This window comes from Limulus polyphemus, unplaced genomic scaffold (genome assembly GCF_000517525.1).
Source record: "Limulus polyphemus unplaced genomic scaffold, Limulus_polyphemus-2.1.2 Scaffold3580, whole genome shotgun sequence".
NCBI lineage: Eukaryota > Metazoa > Arthropoda > Merostomata > Xiphosura > Limulidae > Limulus > Limulus polyphemus.
In genome coordinates, this window is record NW_013669190.1 from 70,126 (window position 1) to 78,974 (window position 8,849).

Consider the following 8,849-nt stretch of genomic DNA (forward strand, 5'->3'; position numbering starts at 1 on the left):
AATGTAATATATCGGTCTAACTAGGAGTATATAGCAAGTAGTCAATAATGTAGCTAATGTAATATACAGGTCTAACTAGGAGTATATAGCAAGTAGTCAATAATGTAGCTAATGTAATATACCGGTCTAACTAGGAGTATATAGCAAGCAGTCAATAATGTAGCTAATGTAATATACCGGTCTAACTAGGAGTATATAGCAAGCAGTCAATAATGTAGCTAATGTAATATACAGGTCTAACTAGGAGTATATAGCAAGTATAATATACAGGTCTAACTAGGAGTACATAACAAGCAGTCAATAATGTAGCTAATGTAATATACAGGTCTAACTAGGAGTATATAGCAAGCAGTCAATAATATAGCTAATGTAATACACCGGTCTAACTAAGAATAAGAAATGTTAAAAAAGAAAATTTACGATGAATCCAAAGCACTGATTCGTCAGTTTGATGTCTTTCTTTATTGACATTTTCGGCCGTAATCCCAATAATATCTCATGAATTTCGGCCAAATTAGAAAGTTCACAAGAAATGTTTAGTATATCTACTCTCGTTTGTGTACTTATGATGTCTTTAATATGCATAAATGTTTAATATGCATAAAAATGTTAATTTTTTAGTTTTGGAGCATACTAACCATTGCGAATGAGCTAAACTTCTCTTCAAAAAAAGACATAAATATGGAAGTTATAAGCGTTTCCCACATTAAACAATCTTAAATAACATTTATCTCACAGTGCATACTGAATGAAATAGTACAGCAACTTGAATAAGCTTCAACAATTTATTTTATCTATCTTTTTACAAGAAATAATAAATAGGGTATATTATACTGAAATAAAGCTTGAATACGTAAATGGATTTTGTTGTTTAGTAACGAATTAACTTTCAGGATGATAGTGAAGCATGGTTTAAAAAAGACGAATTTTCTTCTAAATCAGACTATTGATCGCTTATCACACTTGTTTAAATAAATTAGAATAATTATTATAATGTATAATATATCATACTAGTGAAGCATGATCTAATTATTTGTCGTTTATGTAATATTAAATCACAATAAAAATTGTCCCCAGTTAGTTAGCCGCAAGTTTACGGACTTGCAACTCTAAAATCCGGGGTTCGATTTCCTGTAGTGGAAAGGGCACAGAAAGACTGTAGAGGTAGTTTGTGTAGTTTCTCGCTAGAAGAAACAAACAACAAGATTAATAATAGGTGTCAGTTTTATTGTGATGTAATGTCACAGGAGATGTCGATTATTAGAATGTTTTTATAAATAATTAATTAAGTTATATGAAGGATGTGATCAAAGTCTCTATTAAGTTTCTCCAATGTGTAATACTGAAACATAAAGTCGGGATATTTACAGACAGATAGGCATAAAAAAGAGAGACTGTCTGCTTGATAAAGAAAGAAAGAAATTGGCTACTCAATAAAAAAAGGAGACTGGCAACTTTGTAAAAAAGAAACTGGCTACTCAATAAAAAAGGAGACTGGCAACTTTATAAAAAAGAAACTGACTACTCAATAAAAAAGGAGACTGGCTGTTTGGTAAAAAAGGGGGACTGGCTGTTTGGTAAAGAAGGGGGCGATTGACTGCTTGGTAAAAAAGAAAGAGACTAGCTACTATATAGATATTATGTTGAATTTACAATCAAGCGTTAAAATAAATTACCCAATTATCAGGGTTCCGTCTAAGTTGGAAGATATTAGTTCATGGAGATTTACCTCCTTACTGTCTTTAGAAACATGCAGAGAGATAAATGCTACTCAGTGCCTCCTTTTCGAACTTTTTCAGATTATAAGCTTTCTGCTTTAAATAATAGACAGCAAAGTAATTTGATAGCTCTCCAGCAACGTGAAAAATTAACTTTTCTACGGTCCATTACGATGGATTTCTGAATGATCTTCGAAAAGCAGGGTTGAAAAATGTCTTCTTGAGCATTAGAGATTTTTCAAAATAACTGTGAGATAAGGTTTGGTGTCCTCGAGTTTCGTCTCTGCTTATACGTCATTATAACATCAGATAACGAAGGGAAAGATGACCACTGTGTCCACTCTTTGAGCCGTTTAATAACAGACATTTTAAATATCAAAGCGAATACAGAGTGATGTCATGAAACCACCATGTGAAATATCTTGAAATCACCGTGTAAAATTTCCTGAAGCCACCATATAAAACATGCTTAAACAAACCACCACGTGAAACAACGTGAAATCACCAAGTAAAATTTCCTGAAGTCACCCTATAAAACATGCTTAAACAAACCACCATGTGAAATATTCTGAAATCACCATGTAAACTATCCTGAAGTCACCATGTAATATATCCTGAAGTCACCATATAAAACATGCCGAAACAAACCACGACGTGAAATATCCTGAAATCACCATGTAAAATATCCTGAAGTCACCATATAAAACATGCTGAAACAAATCACGACGTGAAATATCCTGAAATCACCATGTAAAATATCCTGAAGTCACCATATAAAACATGCTGAAACAAATCACGACGTGAAATATCCTGAAATCACCATGTAAAATATCCTGAAGTCACCATATAAAACATGCCGAAACAAACCACGACCTGAAATATCCTGAAGTCACCATATAAAACATGCCGAAACAAACCACGACGTGAAATATCCTGAAATCACCATGTGAAATATTGTGAAATCACCATGTAAAATACCCTGAAGCCACCATGTGAAATATCCTGAAATCACTTCATGGAATGTCCTGAAACTACGACTGTGAAATATCCTGAAGTCACCATATGAAACATCCTGAAACAAACCACCATGTGAAACATCCTGAAACCACCACGTGAAAATCCCTGTAATAATCCCCCGAGTGAAATGCATTGTCTTTAGTCTCATCCTATGTGAATGTAACTCCAATGATAGGATTTATAATGTTCTTTATTTTCCATAACAAGTCAATCGATTATCATTATGACATACCAAAAAAAAACAATGTGTTTCCAAGATGGGAAAAATAATATCGAATAGCTGAAAATAATTCTCACGTACTAAAGACTAATAAAAAAATACTTGTGCTTTATTGAAGTCCTGTTTAAACAAATAACTTTGCCTATTACTAGGCTCTTATCTCATAACGAGCAGTGAAAAGGGGATAAAAAAACAACCGTTCGTTAGATGGAACTGGGAATTTTTCCCCGAAAGTTACAATTCACCATCATAACAAAACTCAGTCTTCAGACAAAAGACAAGGATTTTTTGTCAAGTTTTGTTCTGCTTGGTATCATCAGTTGCTGGGATTATTTTTAGTTTAAGACAGTAGTAATTTCTTTAATAGTTGATTTGTTTTTTGAATTTTGCGCAAAGCTACACGAGGGCTATCTGCGTCCCTAATTTAGCAGCGTAAGACTAGAGGGAAAGCAGCTAGTCATCACCACCCACCGCCGCCAACTCTTTTACCTACTCTTTTACCAACGAATAGTGGGATTGACCGTCACATTATAACGCCCCCATGGCTGAAAGGGCGAGCATGTTTGGTGGGACTGGGATTCGAACCCGCGACCCTCAGATTGCGAGTCGAGCGCTCTAACCACCTGACCATGCCGGGCCAATCAGGAACTAATGTTACTCTTATGCTTTAAAAATAATTTTTATTACACATATAAAGTACAAAACAAAAGACAGAAAAAAAGAGCTGTTAATATCCGAGTAAAAATAGTATCAATAATATCCAGAGGGAATTATTTTTAACGACCCAGAGATGTGTGAAAAAGGATATTTGCCCTAATAAAGATGAATTGTAGGATATCTTCCTCATAAATATATTTTAATTTCATGATGATTAACTTCTAAAGTTTATAGTATTTCGGGATTTATTTTTTTAAATTTCTTCAAACTTTAAGAATAAAAATATTAACTCTTGTACATTTCTAACTGATGACGCACAAATTTGATGCTGCTTACGTATGACAAGTATCTTGGCTTGACCTGCTTATTAGTTGTTTTGGCCATAGTAGATCGACATATCCCTAAATCATTGTATTTTTACTTGACCTATTTGTTAACCGTTAGTTAAAAGATATTTTTAAACTTGGCGATCTCCAAGTCTGCAGACTTACAACGCTAGAATCTGGGTTTCGATACCCGTGGTGGACAGAACACAGATAACCCATTGTGTAGCTTTGTGCTTAATTACAAACAAACAATCCAAAGGGATGCAGGTTTATTGCTATTCTAAACGCTCCGGACGTAGCCTAATAGATAGTGTGTCGATCTGTAAATCTCGCGATTCGTGGTTTGAGTCCAGTTAACGCAAAAATCTCGTCCCGCACTTTAGGATCGTGGGTGAGTTATAATAGTGACGGTCAAATTCCACTATTCTGTTAGTGTAACTCAAGAGTGTAACTGATTATCTGCCTTCTCTCTAGTCTATGAGTTCAAAATTAAGAACAGCTAATACAGATATTTCTTAGCTTAATCTACACAGAATCGAGGCCTTACATGGCCTGGGGGTTAGGGCGCTAGGCTTGCTATCTGGTGTTAACTAGTTGTCTTCCCTCAAGTTTATCACTTTCAAAATTAGAGGCTAGCCGCAACTAACGCAGAAAACCCTCGGTTATATGAGAATTAAACCAACTAGCGGAAAACTAAATCAGATCAGAGATTTCAAGGTTCAGGCTTAGCCATCTTTAATTTAGAACTGTTGACCAGAAGGAGAATAGCCAGTCATAAGCCTCCGCCGCCTACAATACTGCTCTTAACGGAACAACGAGATCGACTGTCACAGCTATAACGGTCGCCAACTCCATCTGAAAGCGCAGATCGTGTTCAGCGTCAGGTCGCTATTCGAAGCTAGACAATACGGTACGCAGCCCTCACGCTAGCCACTTGGCCATGCACGGTTTACCTGTAATGTCAATGACACAAAATATGGTATTAATCTTATATGTAATCTTTTGTTTTAGAAGAATCTGATTTATATGTAAAGAAATACAATAAGCAGTCGAAAAGGATGTAACTTATGTAATGGTCTTCGATTTCTTAATGGATTCAAACTATCCTCTACATCCAAACATGTCACAGTTGATGAAGGAAGATATTCCATTTGCTGCACCCCGTGTTTTGTTATTCTTTGATAAAGTAGTCTTAATTTCTTAAGGGATTCAAACTATCCTCTACATCCAAACATGTCACAGTTGATGAAGGAAGATATTCCATTCGCTGCACCCCGTGTTTTGTTATTCTTTAATAAAGTAGTCTTAATTTCTTAATGGATTCAAACTATCCTCTACATCCAAACATGCCACAGTTGATGAAGGAAGATATTCCATTTGCTGCACCCCATGTTTTGTTATTGTTTAATAAAGTAGTCTTGAATTTCTTAAGGGATTCAAACTATCCTCTACATCCAAACATGTCACAGTTGATGAAGGAAGATATTCCATTTGCTGCACCCCGTGTTTTGTTATTGTTTAATAAATTAGTATTGAATTTCTTAAGGGATTCAAACTATTCTCTACATCCAAACATGTCACAGTTGATGAAGGAAGATATTCCATTTGCTGCACCCCATGTTTTGTTATTGTCATATCATGTGGGCCAATATTTTTGGAAGAAACGAACCCCAGATATTCGAATTGTGAAATTGCACACGACAAACTTCAACTTACCATTGTAGTCAACTCTTAGAGCTTAATTTATTGAAACACAACTTCACCCAAGATACAGAAACTTGAAATATATTCAAACCAGAAACTTTTTATGGAGTTATCTAAATTTCATGACATTCCTAACACACACACATACATGTTATACGTCCAACTTGTTTTCCTAAACAGTAATTCATGAACAGCAGTCCGTCGACGCGTCAAAATTAGTTTTGTTTTCCTTTAACTTGTGTTAAATATTTTTTTTAACTTCGGAATGTTAAAACAGAATCCCATCCCAATCCCATCTTACGCTAAAGTTAGCCTTTCTTTTTACTAAATCGTTACACAATTAAAGAGGTATTTTCCCCCCTTATTGTCAGGAGAGGTGTCAAATGTTAATTACTTGTTTAAATGCTATCATGAGGGTTAACGTTGCAAAACAGAATGACAGAATCGGAGAGGTGTCAAATGTTAATTACTTGTTTGAATGCTATCGTGAGGGTTAACGTTGCAAAACAGAATGACGGAATCGATTAAACAAACTTTCACATATTTCGGTTGTTCAGCCAAATCTTTGTTAAATTACGATTACAATTTTGACAACGCGCCTTTCAAAAATGTCACTTTCCCTCCCTTTTTTTTTGTAGTAAGAAGTTTAACAAATTACTCTCATAAGGGCGCCCAGTCTTGTGTAATGTCGAGAGAAAACATTCTTGAAGGGCAAGTCAAGAAATTGACTCATCGAGGTAATCAGTTCTTGTTTTAGACAAGAAATCTACCATATAAATACTTCTTGCAAAGGGCAATGATAACAAAAAAAAAACACGTGGGATAAAAAAAGTTTGATAATTTAAATTCAAAGAAAACCAGATCAAACCCTAGCCCGTTTGACTGGTACATTTGTCTTGTTCTGGTTTCTTTTGAAACTGATTGACCTCGGAAAATGTATAAAGCAAATATACATATAGTAAATGGTACGACTAGATGCCATCTTAGCCATCCTATAACAAATAAGGTAAAACCGGTAACTCAACGCTAATATTTAGAGTTTATAATGCTATAATTCGGTGTTAGATCTCTGCGAGGAGACAAGGCAGATGCAACTTTACACAAAAAACAAGGCATCATTCCGACAAATATGGCTGTCATGATTATTGTATGTTTCGCTAGAGACTGTATAAGTTTTCACCAAATTCCTCATTGGTTAAACTGTTGATAATCTTGCTGAATTATTAATATATTATTATTAAGTTCCAGTTATTGCTATACAACGGTTATCTGTACTAGTTGTCTGTAATTTGTGACTGTTAGACTAGAGGAAAAGCAGCTATTCAACAACACTTACCGCCAACTTTTGTGATACTCCAATCGAATAGTGGAATTTTACCGTCACTCTTATAACATACTCACGGCCCCAAAATTCACCATGTTATTCACCTATCTATATCTTATTATTGAGGTCTAATATAGCGACTTAAGTTTCAACTTTGGCTTATTTCCTTTTAAGGGTGAATCAAAGATTATACATCCAATAAGAATAGTTGTTTGTAGTCTTAGTCCAGAAATTCGGGTTTAATCCAGACAGGGAAACGAAAATGTATTATTATTTTAAATGTATAACATTCTTAATAAAGTTTTTAGCTCCTTCTGCCATTTTACATATTCACATGATTTAATAAGATCCGATAATCCAAGGATACCTAGAGTTTATCTACATCCTATAGATGCTCGCCAATTGAAGGTAGCTTAAGTCTTATCCATATCTCACAGACACTCACTAATCCGAGAATATTTAGGGATTATCTCTCTCATAAGCTGCTCATCAACTGAAGATATCTTAAGACTTAACTGTATCTTACAGATATTCAATAATCCAAGTAAATGTATGGTTTACTATATCTTATAGATATTCACTAAAGCAAGGTAGCTTGAGCTTTATAAATATCCTATAGAAACTCACTAATCAAATATACCTTAACTATATCTTACAGATATTCAATAATCCAAGGAAATTTAGGCTTAGCTATATCTTATAGATACTCACTAAAGCAAGGTAGCTTGAGCTTTATAAATTTCCTATAGAAACCCACTAATCAAAGATACCTTAAGGCTTATTTATATCTTACAAATAATCCCTAATTCAACATAGCTAGAGATTTATAAACATCCTATTGGAACTTACTTACAGATAATCCCTAATCCAACGTAGTTTGAGATTTACAAACATCATTCAGAAACCCATTAATCCAAGGGTATTTATTGGCTTGAGATTTATCTGTAGCTACAAGTATTCATTTATCAAAGTGTATCTATATCTAATGTTGATCCTGAGTGCTTCTGAATACCATGAGTCTATATCTTACAGATAACATGAATCAAAAGTGGCTTAAGTTAAAGTTTATCCACGTTTAACAGATACCAATTAATCCAAGGCAATTTATGAGTTATCAGTTATCTGTACCCAGCAGATGTAAACTGTATGTTCCTCCACTTGTTGGCAATTTGTTAAGCCTTTCGGGACCCCTTTAGGCTCGGACCCCTGTAGTTGCCAAGGCTGCGGATGCATATTTACGCCATTAAGTTGTTGTTTACATGACAGTTGAATGTAAAGCGTTCTTTAGATTTTCGTACGGCTAATAAGCACTAAACGTTCGAATTAATGTGTTTGTATGTTTATTTTTAGCAATGCCACATTAGGCTACTTTGACGTGTCCAATGCGGGGAATTTAACCCCGGATTTTAGTGTTGTAAGTCCGTAGATTTACTGCTATTCCACCGGGTAACATTATGAAGATTATTTTTTTATTCATATTATTAGGTAGTGACAAGTGTAAGTGTGAAGGTAAACAAATGTATGACGTTTAAATGTGGGCATAATACAATTCTTACAAATTTCATTATCCGTTAAGAAAAAAAAAAAAGATTAATTTTGGTGTAAAAATCTCTCCACATGGAAACAACATTACATTTATCAAACTTTAGGAAATTGAAATAATTTTATTCCGTTTGGTGTTTGTTTTTTTTTATTGTTTTTTCTTTTTTTTTGTATTGGAAATTTAAGTGAAAAGAAAGAAAATAATTAAATCATATATGAGTCCTGACGACCAATTTCTAAACTTTAAATGTCATGACGGAGCCACCTAAGGAAACATTTAGAAATATTTATTATTAATTTAAAACGTATAATGACTTGGTATCATGGCTTCTAACACGAAA